The sequence below is a fragment of the Panthera leo genome, chromosome C1, assembly GCF_018350215.1.
Source record: "Panthera leo isolate Ple1 chromosome C1, P.leo_Ple1_pat1.1, whole genome shotgun sequence".
NCBI classification, from domain to species: Eukaryota; Metazoa; Chordata; class Mammalia; order Carnivora; family Felidae; genus Panthera; species Panthera leo.
Window position 1 is genome coordinate 72274172 of NC_056686.1, and position 21737 is coordinate 72295908.

At 39.4% G+C, this 21737-nt stretch overlaps 1 long non-coding RNA gene across 1 annotated transcript; it reads right to left on the reverse strand.

Moving 5' to 3' along the window:
* Positions 1-8956: 8956 nt before the first annotated feature.
* LOC122228740 lies at positions 8957-19495 on the reverse strand. The gene is made up of 3 exons (XR_006206728.1): positions 19426-19495; positions 13711-13879; positions 8957-9024 (listed from the first exon to the last, which is right to left on the reverse strand). It is a non-coding gene; the product is annotated as an uncharacterized LOC122228740 (long non-coding RNA).
* Between the last annotated feature and the right edge of the window lie 2242 nt (positions 19496-21737).

Genomic DNA, 21737 nt, shown 5'->3' on the forward strand with positions numbered 1-21737 from the left:
ACACTGGACAGTACAATGGGGCCAGAGGAATCACTTAGGCCAGGATAAACTAGCTGCTGCTAGGGAGTAATGGATTGCTGTGGAAGAAGCCTTGTAGTGTTAATAAGACAATGAACACTAGGGTTAAAAAATAGTAGCTAAGTTCAAGTTGAAACAGATGGAGTTGAAAGCAATGAAAATGGCCTGAGGCAGTTATGGGTGCAAAAAAGGTGAACACACATATATTTTAGGAAATTGGACTGCTAAATTAGTAAGGGTACAAACAAGAGTTTGAAAAGAAATGTCCTCTAACCATGGTATTGCATAGGTCAGACTATACAGCATAAAGACGGTATTATTTTGATTAAAAATATGAGTAGGTGGAGAGCTTTTCCCTACATCTGTAGGGCACTTCTCTACTCTGGAAGTAAGTCAGACCATCTTACCAATATTTCCCCAATTCCATATTTCCTGGTACAACCTTGGAATTGCTGGTGAAATCTCCATAGGCCTGCCCATCATTGCAATTAATCCAAAGTTGTGGAACAAAACTATGCAGCTTTCTCTTGAATCAAATCCCAACTCTGAATCTTTAACTTTGAAGATAAAGCTGCACAGTTCAACCTTCACTTCCCTCTACTTCTCTGCTTTCAACCCGATAAACTTTTTTTCCTATTCTCCAAGCAGTGACTCTCTATTTCTTAGCTCCTGGTTACAGAAGTTGGCTTCATCTGTCCATCTCAAACACATCCAGAGAGCAGTAGGAATCACTTGAGTTTCAGGATTCCTATTTATTATGGTAGATGATTGAAAGGCAACCTGCAGAAGTCTTTTTTTTTTAATTAAAGTATAATTGACAAACAATATTAGTTTCAGGTGTACATAATAGTGATTTGATATTTTTATACATTATGAAATGATCCCCATAAGTCTAGTTACCATCTGTCACCATATTGGTATAACAATATTAAGAACTTAATTATCATTGACTAGTCTTGAACTAGTATGTGTACTTTTGTAAATAACATCTATGGAAGTTTCTTGTAACATTAAGCAACCAGAACCTCATAAAGGTGGAGAACTGAATTAAAGATAAAGGGTTCAAATATATTTTATTTGCTACAGAATATGGCACTTACACAAATTCATCTGGTGTGCAGTTTAAATTTCCACCCTAATTCTAATTAATGAAGAATTAAAACTTCAAAGCAAGGAAAATTTGACTGGATTGGTTTGACCAAGGTTGATCTGACCCAAACTTTTTAAAATCCAATTATTCCTAATTTATTCCAGAATCTCTGTTCCCAAAAAGGGCTTATATTCAATTGGCTGTGAACAATAATCATAGCTTAGTATAAATAAGCTAGTTATTTATTGATTAGCTGTTATAGAAACATTTTAGAAACATAAACAATGACAACAACAAACAGTTTAGAATTTATCTAACATCCTCAGGAATCGAACTACGGTGTCAGGGGGGCCTGTTATGGGTTATGTGACACCACTGGATGAAAGAAGGGGGCGCTGAGAATCTACTGAACAGAACAGAGAGAGAGAAGTACCCCTTCCTCCACCACCAGTGCCTGCCTTGCACAGCTATTCATTTGTAAAACTCATTCAGTCTTTCAAGATTAAATTATGGATGTTTAATTTCTCCAAAGAACTGGCTCTGTGGCAGAGAATTTATCGAGAGGGTCAGACAATTACACAATGGTCTTAGGACAATGTGTAAAAAGCATGCTGATGATTACAATGATGTCTTTGTTTTATGCCTGAGCATCTTAATTTTATTTGGCCTTCTTGATGCTGGCGTTAGAACACACAAACAGCTGTTTTGCATCAATGCTCATTTGGTACATTCCACATAGTCCATCAATTCGAAGTGCAATCAATCAATTCCCCAATTTTTCAACAACCACAAGGCCAGATAAGATATGCTTTCTTAAGACAAAACGGTTTCAACTCTGAAACCAGCAGCATTTTACACTAGTCATGCACTTTCTTCCTCTTCCCCATGAATATATTATTTTCCTTTGCTCTTAGCACCCATGACTAATAATACCCTGCCTACTTTCAGGCTGTGTGCTGTCCTCATCTCAACTTTATTAGTTTATCCAAATCCATTTCTGTGAGTGACCATCACAGATGGCATCTTTTATAATTAGCACATTGGTCATACAGATTTAGTATTGTTTAGTGGATGGGAGGATAAAATTTGCGTCCAATGGCCCAAGTCCTCTCTCTTCTATGCCCTTCACTCTGGGATCCCCACTCATCAAAAATTTGTTTCTATTATCAAACAAGCTGAAAAACATCTTCCATCATTTATATATGTGAGTGGATACATGGGAACAGGGGGGAAGAAATGTGACCATATAAATCCACAATATCAATATTCTCAAATGCATTTTATATCTCATCAACATGCAAAATGCATCAATTTGCAAAATGCATCTCCTAATGCAGAAAGGTAAAACATTGTGAGAAACTCTTAACAGTTTTTTTATAAACAAACCACCACCACCACCAACAACAACAAAACCCACTGCAGTTAGTGTATGGCTTACATAGTAAAAATACCTAATAAATATTTATCAGATACCATTTAAATTACAGTGAGCCAAATTCCCTTTAATACAAACTAAACTTAAGAAAAAGAAACTATTTTAGGTATTCATCTTCCTAATAGCAGTTAATATGGCATGGTTTGGGTAATTTCATCCTGCAACAGAAATTAATGGAATTCCAAATAAATGTATGATCTATGAATTTGGCAAGGAGGGAAGAATAAAGGTGACACTGACAAAGTTAGCATATATTAAAGTACAAAGAAAAACAACTGAGATGAAGCAATCTTCCAACACTGCAGAAATCATATGCAAGCTATATGTCAAATAAACTTAAGTGTGCCTCCTTGTGTCAGACTTGTAAGGTGGAAAATTCAGTACTGGAGAACTTAGAAAATGACCCAACTATGGCTAATGACCGCTGTTTAATGGGAGAATAATATTCATTAGCTATTACTCGTGATACTTGTGGACATGATATCTTTCTTCCATTACTCAGTTACTAGAAAAATGAGATAAATCTAAGCCAATTCCTCTGTAATAATGTGCATGGTGTTTCCCCAAATTTGTAACACCTGAAGATTCACTTTCACTGTGTTTTCTTGGAGTAACACTGCTGCTGACCGAGGTAATCTTAGAATCTTCCTCTGAATGAAAAACTCTAGTTCTACTAATTGGGCTCTGGTTTGGGCCCCTAAATGGCTCTATCTCCTGATCAAGTTCATGTGAACGGTCTCCATCAGTACCATACCAGATTGCTGTCTCGATGCCAGTCCTAATCTGATCATGGTGCCTAATGAGTTCTAGTCCCTCACCTGCATACCTGTACTTAAAAATGTTTATTGTTTTCAATTGCTCAGTCCAAACATGATTTTATTGTTCCTCTGATTGTTAGCATGTACAAAAAAGCTACTGAACTTAGTTACAGTCTGAACGTGGGGCAGCACGCCAATCCTGAGATAAGTTTCTGCAATCAAAATTACCTGTAATATCAACTGGAATGAAGAGAAAGCATGGAAGTAGAGGTTAACGTGTCATAAAAAGAACAGAAGAACCTAGGGGGAAAGTACATCTCCCCACTTATTTGTCTTAAGATGTGTTTCAAGGATCTTCTTGGACTAAGGATCAAGACCATTTCCTGGTTGCAAAGGCTCTATATTATTAAAGAAAAGGGCATGGATTTTCCACCCCAGGTTTTATTGGCAAATGCCCAGCTCTGATATTGTACATGTAGTATGTGTACGGGCAATTTGAAACAGACCTTGGAGTCTCCAATGCTATCAATGATTATACTTTTCTCTGAATGTAAGCATCAACTTCTAAACATGTTTTTTTTTTTTTTTTTTTCTACCATCCTACCCCCTGGACCATGTCAGATGATTGTCCCATCTGTTGGAATAAAAGTCCTTATTTGGCCTGGATTTGGACTTTATTTTTTCCCCACTTCAGTCTATCAGAGAACACCCTAACTAACCCATCAAACCACGAGAGCCCACCTATTTCTTCACAGAATGACCGAGCCTCCTCTGACCCCATTGGCCTACCTGGGCTCCCAGTCTAGGTCTTCCCTCAGGGTCTTGATTTCTTCCCTCTGGGTCTTGCTGCCTGACAAACTCTGCAAGACCTTGGGCTTCAAGTGCCAAGAATCCTGCTCCAGACTGAGTGGGCGTGCTGATTATCCTTCTAAGTGACAGATGCCCTCTTGGCTTCTGTGTCTGAGGAAACAATATACCACCTTCCAGTCGGACATACTAGCATCAGTGAAGTAAAAAAAGTTTGGACTAGGTAAGTTCTAAAATCTCTTTCAGATCTAAATTATGGATTTCACATTTCATAGATGAGAAAACTGAGACTTAGTGAGGTTGACTCTTCAATAAAAAGAGAAAAATACGAAGTTGCCTACTGATAAAGGTAGAGGGACCATCAGAGATGTGCTGGTAGATGCTTAACAACCAGATCTCAAGGGTGGGAAAGAAAAAAGTCCTGATTTATAGCATTTCTGTGGTGTAATTCTAGTGCTGATTTCTATGGTGTAATTACTCCCATGATGGTTGATTTCAAACTACCAACATGAGTCAACAAGCTACAAAATTATTTATAACTTAACAGTTAGCTCTTGAGATCTGGTACCAGTCAGTTCCAGTACATCCCCTGAAATGTTCTTATTTGATAGTGATAATGGAAGGACCACTTAGTTGCTTCTGTTTGCCCTGCATTTCTCTAATCTTTGCAGGTAAGATCACTTAACCCCCAAGCTGAGGGCATAGCACCATTCCAGATTCTGACACTAATGCTGCCCCTAGACTCAGGGAACATAAGTCCCCCGAAGGCAGTAATTTGTTAAGCACTGACTTCTTCAGGTTCCTCACACCCCTGTTCCCTGCCTTGTTCTTTGGTTCTACTGTGAGGATATCCAGTCTCCTCAGGGACTGGCTGGGCTGCCAAAGAACCCACTCACCTCAAGACTTGGGTTTCCATAGACAGTAACTAAAATCCATCCCCAGACACATTCATGAGTTTATTTTACTCTACTTTAATATTTTATCTAGTTGTGTAGGTGAGAACTGAAACACTGAGAGCAGCAGCCATAGATAAATTGTGGAAAAGAGGCATCAAGGCAGTGTGAGAAATGCTCATAATGCATGAGCTTCCAGATCTATAGCCTGTTATTTCTAAAGACACCAGGCTCCTTTATTTTCTTTCGCTTTTGACTTGTAAAAGACCAAAAATTCACAAAAGCCTTTGCTGCTGAGTCAAAGAAACATCAGAATTATGTAACCCCCCCCCACCCCAAACAAAAGACATTCCACTATGATATCATCAAAGATATACTGAATTCAAAACGTAGCCTCGGAAACTCTTCATGAATAGGTATCATTTTGAAACCAGAAATTAAAAAAATATGGTCTCTGGTACAAAAATTAATGAACAGTATACACAGTCATGATCACAAATTGTAATTCACTGATCAACCTGTTAACAATTCAGAGAAAATCAGTCCAACGGCAGAGAAATAAACAAGAATGCATCTAACAAACTTTTAAACCTTTAAAATTATAGTTATGAAGACCAGGTAACCACATGAAGAATGTTTAAGATTTTTTAGGGTAAGAAGATAAAAAGTTGTCTATCATTAATAGTTTAACAATGTTTTAAAACATACATAGTAAAAAAGCCCTATGAGACACTCCTAAATTGTTACATTAAGGTGGGAATTATTTTTTTCCTTTTTTCTCACCTCCCAAAGTTTCTATAATGTGGTAATGTTATTCTTTTTTTTTTTTTTTTTAATTTTTTTTTTTCAACGTTTTTTAATTTATTTTTGGGACAGAGAGAGACAGAGCATGAACGGGGGAGGGGCAGAGAGAGAGGGAGACACAGAATCGGAAACAGGCTCCAGGCTCCGAGCCATCAGCCCAGAGCCTGACGCGGGGCTCGAACTCACGGACCGCGAGATCGTGACCTGGCTGAAGTCGGACGCTTAACTGACTGCGCCACCCAGGCGCCCCTGTGGTAATGTTATTCTTATACTAAAAGAATATCTAAGCTAAAAACAAACAAATAATAAATTCAAATGCTACCTGGATCCCTAACCAAGATCTTGACCACTCTTAACACGAGAACCCGCTTGCCCCAAATAAGACCCTTGCTGTGCATGTGCAAGACTCAAGGCAGCTGTCATCACAACTCTCAGACCAGAAATACCATCTCAAATACCAAAAGACTTGGGGCAAAGTGAGGACAACTGAGGCTCATGCTGTTTTCTCAGCTCCCCCAGGAAAAGGCCAGGCATCCTTCCTTGCCACATTATTACTGCTATAGAATGTCTCACCTCAGCTACAATCTACTACTGATCATCCCTTCATTTTACCAGGTTTCTAGATCCTTTACTCCATTGCTGACTCACTTCCTTATGTCTTCAACCTCTGTGAACCCTTGGATGGAGAGAAAAACTTGGCTTCCGTGTTTCTCTCAATTGCATCCAAAACTACTGATCCTCCCCACTCTGCTAAAATCTTATCCTTCTTGAGGCTCCTGTTATTCCATTGTCCCACTTCTATCCTTCTGTGGTAATGTTGTTTACTGTCTCTTGGTTACTTCCTGTCTTTCACTGAAGACTTTGGCATGTTGCTCACCATCCCCCTCTTTACCCCCACAAACAAAATGCAAGTCTGGATTAATCCTATATCTGCATTCTCTACTCTTATACTGGAGTGGCTAAAAACTGCTGAAAAGCAAATAACTCTGCTACAAATTTGTGATTTCTCAGCGGTGCTTCCTCAATCCTATCTCATTCATCTTTGTCACAGATGGAAAGAAAGGTCTTTGGTCAACAAAGTAGCAAGGTGCATGGAGTCTGTGCCACTATCAATTGTCTCGTAGTTCCAAATCCACCCTTCAAATATATACTCTGTGATAATGGATGGAATTGCTTTAAGCATTTCTCTGTTAAGTGAGCATGATGTTAAGCTTTCTCGGTAGAGCACGCTGGAGGGACACTGCAGGAGGAAGGGGCTCTCTTGAGGTTTCTGGCTGTAGAGCGGTGGATGAGCAGTGTGGGTGTGAGGACATCTGGTGGTATTTGGCCCTAGGCACTCACCCAGCAGGCACTGGCCCTCAGGGACATTGCAGCCCCAGCACAGCCCAATGATCATCTTCCTACTGCCCCCTCTATACAGATATCCTGTACAGGCTATACAGGAGGCTCCTGTTGGTATTGGCTCTCTGATTGTTTGCACTCAACCCCCTCCTTAGGTGTGACGCCCATTGTCCTCCCCATGCTGTGCTCCTCCCAACCTCACATTCCCCCCCCCACAGGGACATCAGGCCTCTACCTGGGCTGCAGGAGGCCTGGTGTCCCACTGCTACTGAACACCCATGCACTGGCCACCAGCTGTGGCTCACCAGCCATCACTGCATGCCAGAGGGTTCATTCCTGTTTCTCCTGTGACTGCAGATCAGCTCTGGCCAGCAAATCAGCAAATTTCTCTGCCATTCACTAGGTTCAAATACATATTTCTCCAATGAGATTTGAACCATGGCCTTGGGGAGAGGGCTGCCTTCCAAGTTTGTCCATCTCCTTCTGTCCTAGGATTCCATAAAGAGTAATCTTATACCCTAAAGTTACTCTCTTATTATAGTTTAATAATTCCTTGTATTAAACTTCCCCAGTTTAAATCTCGTGTGGTCTCAGTCTTATGATTGGATCCAGACTGCTAGAATCTAATAATCTCTCTCATTACCTACTCAGAAAAGATGAAAACAGTCAGTGCAAGATTTATCTTCACTTGCTGCTTCCACTTGAAGTCCTATCCAGTCTTCTTTTTTTTCTGAATTTCTTAAATGTTTATTTTTGAGACGGGGGGAAGGGAAAAGAAAGAGGGAGACACAGAATCAGAAGCAGGCTCCAGGCTCTGAGCTGTCAGCACAGAACCTGACGTGGGGCTTGAACCCACGAACCGTGAGATCATGACCTGAGCTGAAGTTGGATGCTTAACTGACTGAGCCACCCAGACTCTGGCTTCTACCCCATTTACTGAAAATATTCATTTCAGGATGACCAATGATCTTATTGTTAATGTCAATGGATGGCATTTTGAACCTCATCTTTTTTGACTTCTCTGCTCCATCTAATACTGACTGGTTGCTTTTATTTTGTGACACAACATTCTCCTGCTTCTCCTTCTAACTTCTTTGATAATTTATTCTCATCTCCTTCCGAGGAACTTCTCTCTGCCTCTTTCTTCAAATTATGATGTTTTTCCAGGATTCTGCCCCTGGTCTTCTCCATGTAATTCCATGTGACTCCTTCCATTCCCATGGCTTCAACTGTTGTTTACATAGGACGCATCCCAGATCTGTACACTTTGTTCAGATCTCTGTCCTGAGCACTATCTTTCCTGTATATATTTTCACCATGACTCATAGACAACTCAAACTCAGTGCGTCCAAACAGAAATGAACAGCTTCTCTGCCAGATCTATTAATCTATTGATCCCATTCATCTGTGAATAACTCCACCAGTCACCTTGTTCAAGGTAGGCACCTGGCTGTTGTTTCACATTGTCTTTCCCTTTCTCATTTTCAAAAGCCATCAGTCACAAAGTCCCATTGATCTCCCTCCTGAATAGCTCTTGAATCTTCCAATTTCTTTCAGTGCCATGACCCATGCCTTACTAAAAGGGTATAATCTAAGTGAATAGGAAACATATTCAAGGAAGAAGTGGACAACATGAGAGGGTGCATTGCAGAGGGTGGTTACAGCTTGTACAAGAGCATGGAGACATGAAGCAGTATGATCTGAGTTCATGTTGTTCTTTGCCATACCTGCAATATGGTAAAAAACATGTTTCTGTGAAGGCATTTTGCACATGTGGTTAACATATACAACTAGCTGACTTTAAGTGGATTACCTTTGGTTGTATAGGTGGGCCTTCTTCAATCAGTTGAGGGCCTGAAGAGCACAAACTGAGGTTTCCTGGAGAAAAAGAAATTCTTCCTCAAGACTACAACAGTAACTCATGCCTGAGTTTCCAACCTGCTGGCCTACCCTACAAATCTCAGGCTTGCGAGCCCCAATAACTGCATGAGCCAATTCCTTAAAAAAATATATGTACATGCATATATATCTTTATTTACTTATATTTATATATTATAAATATCATACATACATACACACATGCACATCTATCTCCTATTTCTTCTGTTTCTCTTGTGAACCCTGATACATCTGTAAAATTCCTTCACTTGGCCTACTTAAATACTTGATGGCCAAGACCACAGATGGGTTTATCTCAGAGTTTCAGACTCTGCAATTTCCCTACATTCAGCTAAATCACAAGATATGAAAACCAAAAATCATGTTTTTCATATTCCATGTATGAAGTCATGTGGCATTGTGATAAGAACTGTACTTTTTAGCAGTTAGAAATATACTTTGTTGGAATTTTTGGCTATGAGAGAAGACAAAAAAACAAAATATGTCAGGAGAAAACCAGTTTGATTATCAGTAAATTAACCGGCCTGACAGCTTTAGCAAAGATTAGTAATTAATTACTCCTTTGGATAGAAAAAGAAAAAACTAACTAGTTCAACACATAGATGCAAAGAAGTCAAGAACTAAATTCCATTTTTAGCTACTGTCTTAATAACTTCTCTGGTTTTTTGTTGTTTAAACAAAGAAGCTGTGGGAGCAAGGAGGCAGTGAGAAGTACCTTGTTGGCACATTTCATTTAATTTCTGGTGTTGAGAACTAGTACAACGAAAAGGTCAAGTTAGCATCTGCAGCAGGCAGGAGAACCCATTTGTAGTGTCCAAAGTATCTAGTGATCTGGAGGGGACATTCATTTTATTTTTCCCGTGACAATTGTTTATTATAAAGGTGAACCCTGATTATCATTATGGACAGTAGTGGGGATCAGCTACCAGCAGGGTACTTGATAAGATGTCTTTCTTTGATTTCTGAAGTGACATTCTTGAATCAAATTTCCCTCCAGAGATTATCTGAATGAGTTCAGTGATTATTAACATTTTTGCAAATGCAGTGAAGTCTCTTTTTATAACAACTCCCCATCCTGAGATGTTATGTCATATCTATACTGAGGAAGCATCCCCAAGTATGTGCTCTTTACTCAAGAAAAAATTTAGCAGAACCAATGATCCCTGCAAATGATGCTTTGACTCATGCTAACCTCACAGTGCCTGAAAAGAGCTCAGAAGATTCTCTTCTTTGTTCATTTGTCAAACAAATATTTTAGAGACTTTTTTTTTCTCTTCACTTTCAGGATAGAGATAAGGAAAAGAAGCACAGGGATTGTTTTAAAAGATCTATTGTCTTGAGTAGAGACATGTCAGTTCTAAATTAAACAAGTGGATTAAAAAAACTTCAAGAGTCTAATGTTGTATGACTTGGATTTTTAGCTTCATAACAGCTCCTTGCACTTAGAATGGGCATTAAAATAATTATAGAATGCATAACCTGAAATGTAGCCCAATTATCAACTGAACCGCATTGGGAAATCACAAAGTAAGTTCAAGAACACCATAATAATATAACAATGGAGAACTGAAAATTTGGGGGTGGGATTTAAAGACATTAATAACACTGTCTCAAAAAGTGCCATACAAATTCAGGGTGTTTTTTTTTTTTAAGTTTTCAAGTAAGATTTGACTTGACCTTTTTCTTCAAGATCGAAATTTGCCAACTAACCCAGTTTGTAGGTCCCCTGTTAGTCTTTATGACAAATTTTAGTGGTGTATGATTATAAAAGTCAGAATCTACACAAAAGCCAGGAATGTGTCTTGTTTCTATTGTGGAAAGTTCCATTTCTGAGTCTCATCTTAACATTACCACCACAACACCACAATGTTAATGTTACAGACATTCTGGAAAGGCACAAGGGGCTAGGAAAATAAGTTGTCAATCACTGCCTTAGCACTCAAACATTTTTTTTAAGCTGAAAGAATAAGTAAGAATTAATGAAATTTGGATGGTGGTGGGAATTCTAAAGTGTTTTTGGTAGGGGCATTAGGTCATTACCCTAACCTAAAATTCAGTTATCATGAAGGTTATGGTGCTACATATAAAGAATAGGCTTATGTCAAGTCTCCAGTCATGGGATCGGATTCTCCTCCAGACAAAGCCATAAATAATGTTGCGTCAGTTTTTACAATTGTGGAAAATAAGTACTACGTGAGAAAAAACAAAAATAATGAAAAAGACTTAGTTATATTTTAAATATAAAAAATATTTTCATTTAATAGAATAACATATATTAATTAAGTCCCTAAGAAGAGCATCTTGACATATTGAAGATAGCATATGGATACATGATAAGCACTTGAATGTTTGCTAAAAAATACTAAAGAAGCATGTGACTGTTCTTATGTAATGGAGAAAACTTTCTCAGATTCCCTCATTATTCAGCAGTTGTTGGTGGCACTTAGCACAAAAATTGATATTTCAGTTCAGTTCCAATTGAAGTAACTGTCCAGTATTGGAGTCCCAGTCATACATTGGTTTTGCATTAGTTACGCAGTAATGGGGGATTGTTTGGCAATACTGTTGACTCTGGACCTTCAAATCATTTATACAGAGGCACTCTATTCATTCCTGAATTTACAATGCCACAGATGAATTTGCAACAGAGAGACCCTCCCTCTCTTTTTATGTAAGAAATGAGGAAACTGCAGGAGCAGGATTTGCAACTTAGTAGTGGCTGAAGCCTTGCCAAAAGCCTGTCTCAGGGGTAGCGGCTGTGAGGACTAATCATCACTCCCACTTGGGAAGTGGTGGGGGAGGTGGCTAAGAGTCTCAGCTTGGCCGACATCCCAGGAGGAGGAAGCATACTGGAAGCCGAAGGAGTGTCACTGGTGAAAATGAGAAAATCTGGCATGTAGCTGTGGCTGTCAGCTCCCCCAAAGTTGGGATCTTCTCAAGTGTCACCAAAGGAGAACCAAAGGCAAGGTCTGTGAACAACCACAGATATAATAAGAGGCTGGGAAACAAGACTCAGTCAAAAGGTTTAGAGAACTGGGATAATTTATTCTAAAGAAGGGAAGCTGAAAAAGATGTATCGTGGGCTACTTACGACTCAGTAGGAAGAAATAATTCTACAGTTGACTGAGTCATTATGCAACAAGCCAAGCATTTTCACATACTTGACTGCCATTTTATCTTAGTAGTAACCCAGTGAAAAATCATCTTATGGATGAGGAAACTGAGGCTCTCAAAAGTTAAGCAGTCTACTCAAATCACACAGCTGATATGGACAGAGCTGAGATTCTCTTCCAAGTCAGCCTGACTGCCACAGTGTTTCCCTACAGGGCAGTGACTTCTCTACAAAGTTTCCTATTCACAGATGGATTTGCTTACCAGCCAGAGATGAGGCTCTAACAGGGTAGGAGAATGGTCTGTATAAACATCTTAGGGCTCTAGTTGCCTTGTGTCTGATAATGGCAACACGAATTGCACCTCTCTCCCACACTGCCTACCCAATATGGTTGCACACTTGTTGCCAGACTATAGAAGGATTTTCTTTTCTTTTTTTTTTTTTTAATGTTTATTTATTTTTGAGAGAGGGAGAAAGAGCATGAGCAGGGGGAGGGGCAGAGAGAGAAGGAGACAGAATCCAAAGAAGGCTTCAGGCTCTGAGCTGTCAGCACAGAGCCTGACACGGGGCTCGAGCCCACAAACTGAGATCATGACCTGAGCCGAAGTCCAATGCTTAACTGACTGAGCCACCCAGACGTCCCCAGGACTTTCAGTTCAAATCTCTGAATGACTCCAAAGCATAATGGTAGTTTTATACACACCCATACACACATATATACACTCATGCCTCCCTCAAAGCATTTGGATTGAGGTCATATACTTCAATAAAACAGCCAGTGCTTTCTAGTAAAGAAGCCTAGGACTCTGACTTGGCCAATGTTGCCTAGAGAGTTAAAGACAATAAAGTAAGTCACTACTACAAAAGTGCTTCAGGCAGAGACTAATACCAATAACAGTCCCACTCACCACATCCTGGGGCCATGGGTAGGTGGCACCATTATAGCTGGTGTTACATTATATCTGACATTCCTAAAACAAGAGTAAGGCAAAGAGGAAACTGGAGTCACCTGGTCCAGTTGCTACATCATTCATGAGGAACCTGCCACCAAATAATCTTGGTTTAGACAAAAATAGAAGAGTTGGTATTTCCCAACTACTCCAAGATACTCCCACCAAGCTCCCATATAGTATTATGTGCTTCCCAAGTCCCAGAAGATGTCAAGACTCACTCCCATTTATTCTCATTTATTCAATTTCTTCAGGCCAAGTACACAGGTTCTACACTTAGTCATTCTACATTTCTGCTTCACCTCCCAACCTTATTCCTACATACCCTATTTTCCAGCCCCACCTTACTCCTTGCTGTTCTCTGAACACTCCGTGCATGATCACACCTGCAGACTGTTGCTCATACACTTTCCTGGGCATGGAATTTCCCTACTGCTTCAAATGGCAAATTCCTATTCATCCTTCAATAGCCCAGTTCAAAATAGTCACCTCTGTGAAAAACTTCCAAACCTTGTACTCAGTAGCAATTAATATGTAAACATAGTATGGCATTTATGATGATGTTATAATTTCCTTACTTCCAAACAAATCTTTATTACATACACTGATATGAGTAACTGTACTAGTTCCTCATCTCCGTGTTCTCTCCTTTTCTCTCTTGTTTGACATCAGGGTCACTTTCCTTTAGAAGGCACTTGCGAATCTGGAGCTCTAAGAGGGGCCATGTGGAGTCTGGAGGATGAGAAGCAGGAGGTTGATGTCTGGGGATTTGCTGTGGGTTTAAGGCAGAGAGAAGTAATGAAGACCTTGGGTTTCTTTTTTTTTTTTTTTTTTAATTTTTTTAACGTTTATTTTTTGAGACAGAGAGAGACAGAGCATGAACAGGGGAGGGGCAGAGAGAGAGGGAGACACAGAATCTGAAACAGGCTCCAGGCTCTGAGCTGTTAGCACAGAGCCCGATGCGCGGCTCGAACCCACGGACCGTGAGATCATGACCTGAGCCGAAGTCAGACGCTTAACCGACCAAGCCACCCAGGTGCCCCAGACCTTGGGTTTCTATTTAGATTATATTCCCCAGGTTACCAGACTTGGAAAAGAAGCAGCAGTTGAGTGCAGAAACCTTTCCCAGAAATGAATCCTATATTTGTTTGAACTGTCCTGAGAACTGAACTGGCACTTATAGGAGAGTGAAAAAAACTTCAACCTCTGTCATGGAGTCACATTTAATTAATATTTACTACATTGGCTTGAACTGAAGAAAACTCTGACATATGTCAAATTAAGTTCTTCATCCAGATCTGGTCTTAAATATAACTTTCTTACACAAACCCCAGAAGCTCCTTTACCTCTGGCCCCAACAGATTCTTGGGGTGAAGTCCCTGAAGGGTCCCTATTATATGAAAAAGATTAGGTTATTACTAACCATTATCCCCACGGCCCTGATTATTTTCTTTAACTGACTAGTTAACCAGCAGTGGGGGAATGATGCTTGGGGAATAGATTTGAAAATGCCTGAAAGTTCTGGGAAAGAAGACATCATAGAAAGGTGTTCTGAGAAACTCTAACGGGAAAATTCTGCAATGCACAGAAGTGTGAGAAAGGTATTAGGAGTCTGGAGGTGCCTAGGAAGAAGGCCAGACTAGAAAAGATAAAAACTGAACACTGAGAAATACCTAGATCAGCTTGGCTTGACTTGTCAGATTTTCTCTAGATGTGGCCTTGCTTACCATATGCCTATGCCCTCTAAACTGGTCACCAGTCAGAGAAGTGGGCATATGACTTTTAAAAGTCTGAGTGTGCCTACTCCCATTATGTCCTCCTTCCTAAAACTATTGGGAATCACGGCACCACAGGGAGTTAGGACTGCCTGCAACCTGAGCTGACAGCTAATCCAGTCCTTTTGGGAAAAGACAAGAAATCCAATGTCAAAGAATTTAAGAAATTACTCAAGGTCACATCGAAGCCCTAAATCTCATTCTAGGCTATCTATACACAATGCTGTCTCAATATTTTTACAAAACAAAGCTAAGAGGTTTATATAAAAAATTATTTTTCTATAAAGCACCACATTTATAAGGGCAATATTCTTCCTCTCAACTATATTTACAGGTTATAGCCACGCTTTTGCCCCAGACAAACCACCTCATCCTTAAATGCTCTAAGGAAGGTGTTTTGCTGGTTATCTCTACCAGTTCCATAATGGGCTAGTGAATACATTTTAGTGCATTCACATGCAGCATAATCTGGTGACCTGAGCTAAACTCTACAGTAGCTGCAACCTCTGAGTCTCAATTTCCTCTTTTGTAAAATGAGAGTAGTAATATTTACCTTGTGGAGGTTTGTGGTGGTTAAATGTAAGGCTCACAGAAAACTTTTAGTGTAGTGCCAGACATTAATTCTCATTAATGCTAATATTATTATTCACATGCTCTTTCTTTTGCTTACACTACTTAAAGTTTCCACACTATATTTGTTTTATATTAGATACTTAGTTTCCACCCCTTCTTGGTATGTCTTGCCTGGCTTGTTTGGATCTGTCATTCGTTTATAAGGGTCTAGGATGTGCCTGGCACTGCTCCTAATAATGAGGCTGCAATAAGAAGGCAGACGCAGATCTTTGCTTTAGAATCTTCTTTCATGTGACTGCTCACTGATGGAGGCTCTCTGATAACTCTACTCTGACAACATTCTGCTTTCAACATGACGGGTGTGACATCTACCTCATGTTCACATTTCAGTAAAAAAAAAAAAAGGTATTTTGAATGCTATTATTTTGGAGTATTCACTATGTCTGATTTAACAAAATCAAAATAACACTAGCTTAAGCAAAACAGAATTTTGTTTGTTTGTTTTTTTCCCTCTCATGTGGAAGTCTAAGCTATTAGGTGGTTTGGCAGTGGGATGGGGTCATAATTCTGCTACTTGAGTTGTCTAGGGATCAAGGTTGCCTTTATTTTATTGCTTCCACATCCCCTAGGCTGTAGTCTTCATCTATTGGTCAAAGCTGGGTTTTATAACCACATCCACTACCAGAGAAAGTGGGGGACAAGCAGTGTCTTTTTAAGGGCATGACTTAGGAATTGCATATATACCCTTCCTTCCCATCCTGTGAACCAGAACTCAATCATATGGTCATATAGCTGAAAAGGAGATTAGTCCCTAACTGGGAAACCACATGACCAGCTAAAACTCAAAGGGAAAGTGGATATTGAAGGTCAACTCTTGGTATCTTCTGCAAACAGAGAGGTGGCACTCTGGTGAAGGATACTAGCCAACCAGTGAGAACCTCAGAGATACAGGAGCCTCACTAGACCATGGATGAGAAGGACTCCACTGTTATATATGAACATGTTCCTGCATCATTCATACATGTGCTATTTGTATAAATGATATAATAGGGCATTTTCAGCTTTTATTAAAAGAAGAGTTACTTATGTTTGGAGGATATTTCAGCAAAACACATTGACCATTGTCAAACATTTATTTAGAACAATAACAAAAATTTATTTTGGCCACATGAAATCTAAAATGCACATTACTTCATTGCAAAACAAATGATTGCAACTTGTATTCTTATCAAAGGGCATTACTGATTAACTCCTAGATCCACTGGACCATGAGTAATTTCCACCAATCAGATTTCAGTCATGAATAGAATCCTTAGTTTACTTCATCTCTCAGAACAAAACCACAGTAATCAGCATTGTAGTATTTTATATGAGCAACATACATATTCACTGACACAAAGAAATTAGCTAATTATCAATTAATGAAAAACGTATGACCTTTACAAAATTATCTCCCAGCAGAGACAAAAGCCTAGAACAGTTGACTCTATATAAAAACAAAAATCAGGTGACTTTGGACAAACATGATATGGCCACATATAGAATTGGCTCTTAGGGCTTTGCTAGCTCCAGAGTTGCTTCTGTTTGGACACTACTATTTAGCTATCAATTTGAAGAGAAACTGTAGATGGCACAGAAATATTAAGTTTCCTATCATGGCAAACGAAGCCCCATAACATAATCAATAGTTAACATTTGTTGAACTCTTATTATTCTAAGCACTTTATATGGGCCATTTTATAGGCCATACCCTTGCCTGCAACACAATATTGCCTCTTAAACAACAAACGATCTCTGCTTACCTTTTTTATCTCATTCCTTGCCACTTCTAGCTCTGCAAAAGATCCAGCTATCCTGAGCCACTTGCATTCTCTGACACATGTTCTCTTTCCCCCCATTTCTCCTTGCTGAAATGCCCTTCTTCCAGCCTTCTCACCTGGTTAACTCCCACATACTTTTCAGATCTCTGCTCAGATAGTATCTCCAACTGGCAACAAGTCTTCCCTGCTATCACCTACGGCCAAAATAGAGAGACCACGATAAGTCTGTCTTTTATGCATTCCCATTCCCCTGTCCCTTTATTTATTTGCATATTCCCTGGGACAGAAAGCTCCTTGAATGCAAGAATGCTGTCATGATGGCCTATGTCCCATGTGCTAAGCATCATGGCTTATACATAGGAATGTACACAGGATGGAGCAGGAGACCTGACACTTAAAGGTGAGGTCTCCCCCCACTCCAGGGGATAGTTTCTATTTTCCTAAAAAGATTGTCACTAAAAGAATGTAAGTTTCACAAGAGCTGAGAAGTTTGTCAGATTTATTCACTGATGTACCTCTAGAGCCTACAATAGGGCCTGGTACCTTAGAAAAACCTCAATATATATTTGTTGAATGACACAACAAAACAAAACATCTACACTTGTTAATGATGTCATTTACTTTGAAAAATATTAGACTGAAAAGCTTTTTTATATTATTGTTTCTCTAAAGTTTCCCAATGCCCATCCTTTTATTAGATATATATTTCAATGTCAATTATTGATTTTATTTTTTACTGTGATTTATAAAGATGCATGCAAGCAGAGTTTGTAAAATACATATTATTTTATATTTTTGAAAAACTTCTTGAAACATATTCTAGGTTATCTATAATTCTGATTCAAAATAGGGGCGCCTGGGTGGCGCAGTCGGTTAAGCGTCCGACTTCAGCCAGGTCACGATCTCGCGGTCTGTGAGTTCGAGCCCCGCGTCAGGCTCTGGGCTGATGGCTCGGAGCCTGGAGCCTGTTTCCGATTCTGTGTCTCCCTCTCTCTCTGCCCCTCCCCCGTTCATGCTCTGTCTCTCTCTGTCCCAAAAATAAATAAAAAACGTTGAAAAAAAAAAAAAAATCAAAATAATACATGCAGGGGTGCCTGGGTCAGTTAAGTGTCCATCCTTGGCTCAGGTCATGATCTCATGGTTTGTGAGTTTGAGCCCCTGATCCAGGCTCTGTGCTGTCAGTGCTGAGCCTGCTTTGGATCCTCCGGCCCTGTCTTTCTCTGTCCCTCCCCACTCACGCACATATGCACATGTGCTCTCTGTTTCTCTCTCAAAAAATAAACACTAAACAAATAATAATAAAAATAAAATTAAAAATATATAATACATGCAGATAGGAAAAAGTGGGGCAATAAAAACCATCAATGATCATCTCACCAGAGTGATAACCACTTCTAACATTTTGGTGTCCTTCAAGACTTCACATTATTTTCATTTTCTCTCTCAGTTTGTACACATATGTGATATATGTGTGATATGTGTGATCTGTATATCAAACATACATGTACAGATTGAGAGAAAAAAATATATATTTACATATATGTACATATACATACACACATATTTGAACATATACACATATATATGGTTTTACGAATGTATAATACATGCTGCCTTATAATACTCTTATTCACTTAACAATTATTATAAACACATTTTTGTATCAGTAAACACTTTTCCACCTTGCGATTTAACCTACTTTATGGATTTATCCTCTACTAGACAATAAGCAACTCAATAAATCTGGTTCAATGGCTTATTCTGAGTGAGGATGAACATAGTAGCCCTCCATAAACACCCGTTGAATGGATGAGTGTTGTATCTAGATCTCTAAGCACACCCTTGGTGGTTCCCACTGGATACATTTTTTTCAGGTCTAAAGTCTCAGTGAGGGATTATTCACCTCTAAGTGGTCGCTAGCTACCTGAGCTACCTCAACCACAAAAAGAGGAGAATGGTGATAAGAAACAAGAGTCAGGAGCCACAGCTGGACCTCCTGAGGCACGAGAATTGGGAAGCCCCAGGTCTGTAATTCCACTGCTACCCTCGCCCACTCCTCTGCGTGCCCTGCTCTATTCTGGTCACTCCCTGTTAATCAGCTCTCTGCTCTGTGGACAAGCAGAGCTAACAGAACCAGACTTTCAGCTCACGTATTTCTGTTCAAGTAATGAACAGAGCACAAGTAGCGTCTCTGAGTCCCATCTTCACCCTCAAAAGATAGAGAATCTGGGTCAGCGGTCCACATTGTCTGTTGTTAACTGGGAGACAGAACGTGTAATAATGACTCATGTCAGCGGGAAGGGAAATGTCAAGAAGGAGGCTCCTGAGCCAGTGATGTTAGAGGTGATTCAATGTTAATTACATTGAGGTTAATTACCTGAGGTTAATTATCTGAGGTTAATTACCTCAGATGTATGTCTTGGAGAGCAGTAGAAATGAAAATGAAGAATAGATGTTACCAGAATAGAGGCATACAACAATTTTCCACAAACATTTCCAGCAATAACTTACCTGATGGCTCTATGTTTCTAAGGGCCTACCCTCTGCATCACCGTGAAACAGGTCAAATTTGTCATTTGTTCTGTTCCAGCTTCAATTTCAGAGTCCCCCTCCCTCTGCTAAGTTAGCCCCCTTTCTCCCTACTGAGCAGAAGCCCAAACTGTGTCCCCCTTCCGCTGGAAGCTTTTCTCAAACTTTCACAAAATAAGGTTCCATTCCCTCAAAACTATTTTCTCTCTCTGCAAATCTAATGAACAAGGTCTTTACTAAGTTAGCAACTGCAGTGACTTATTTATATATACCTCTTCTCGTTCCAAAAAGGATTAAGGGAAGCTTATGAGGATACTTAAAATAAAGCAAGATATCTTAAGTAAAAGTAGGAAAGAAAAACAATGGTAGGAACATAATATGAAGCCAGGAATAAGGTTAATTTTAAAAAGATTTCTTTCTACAACATAAAGGCCTATGAGTTTTCTACGAATATAATTTGGCTCAATGTTTAAGTAACAAGCACAAAAAAAGAAATCTAATTAGTTGCCCAATTCATGGTGTCCAAAAGGTAAAAAGAGACCAACTGCAAAGAACTAATTCTTGGAATTAAGACTAAAATAGAATTGCTCTATGTCCCTATAAAGATGACATAGCCTAACATTATTTAAAAATGTCCTCACAAAGATAAGTTTATTCGGGCCTCAGTAGGGCTGATAATATCACACTCAGAGCTGAAGTAAGGGGTCAGCCTGCTAGGCATTTCCCAGGGTTGCTAGTTCACAAGAATCATTAAAATGTTATCTTCGATAAATCGGAAACCTAAGGCCAGTTGACTAAAATTTTCACACATGACTTTATATGTATCTGGTAAAACATAAATTGAACTTACCACATGGGATTCTGCTGAAGAAAATTGTGTCCTTGGATCAAAATGGGCACATCGCTAACTCAATTTAGTCTTTTGTGGTACCTATGAATAAGTTTTTTTGTGCAACTACAGCTAAGATCAGCCATGTCTCAGGCACCTGAAGCTGAAATTCTGAATATGCATAATTCATGGGCTTGATGCATTTACTGGGAAGGAATAATTTATTCACATTTTAAATAATTTAACATGTCTCCCAAGAAGTTGTCTAATTCCGAATATTGCAAGTAATAATTGCATGTAATAAACTCCTTATTTTATTTTATTTTATTTTATTATTTTTGAGACAGAGAGAGAGAGAGTGAGCATGAGCAGGGGAGGGGCAGAGGGAGAGAGAGAGAGAGAGAGAGAAATAGAGAGAGAATCTTAAGCTCCACTATGTGTGGAGCCTGACGTGGGACTCAATTTCACTACCACAAGATCATGATCTGAGCTGAAATCAAGAGTCAGATGCATAACCAACTAAGCCACCCAGACACCCCCATAAATTCATTATTTTACTTAATTTTTTTTTTTTTGAGAGAGAGAGTGTGAGTCGGGGAGGGGCAGAGGGAGACAGAAAGAGAGAATCTTAAGCTCCACCCAGTGTGGAGCCCGACTTGGGGCTCGATCTCACAACCATGAGATCATGACCTGAGTTGAAATCAAGAGTCAGATGCTTAACCGACTGAGCCACTCAGGCACCCCCAATTAGCTCCTTATTTTAAACATGAAGGCATTTGTACTCTATTTCCATTATTAGAAACCATTTTTTCACCATCGCCACTAAGTAACTACTGAAAAAAATATTTTATTTATTTTATTATTATTATTTTTAATGCTTATTTATTTTTGAGAGACAGAGTGTGAGCAGGGGAGGGGCAAAGAGAGAGGACGAGACACAGAATCCAAAGTGGGCTCCAGGCTCTGAGCTGTCAGCACAGGGCCCAGTGTGGGGCTCAAACTCACGAACCATGGGATCATGACCTGAGCTGAAGTCGGACACTTAACTGACTGATGCTCCCCTGGAACCCCTTGAAAAAATACTTTAAATAAAGATATTGGTTT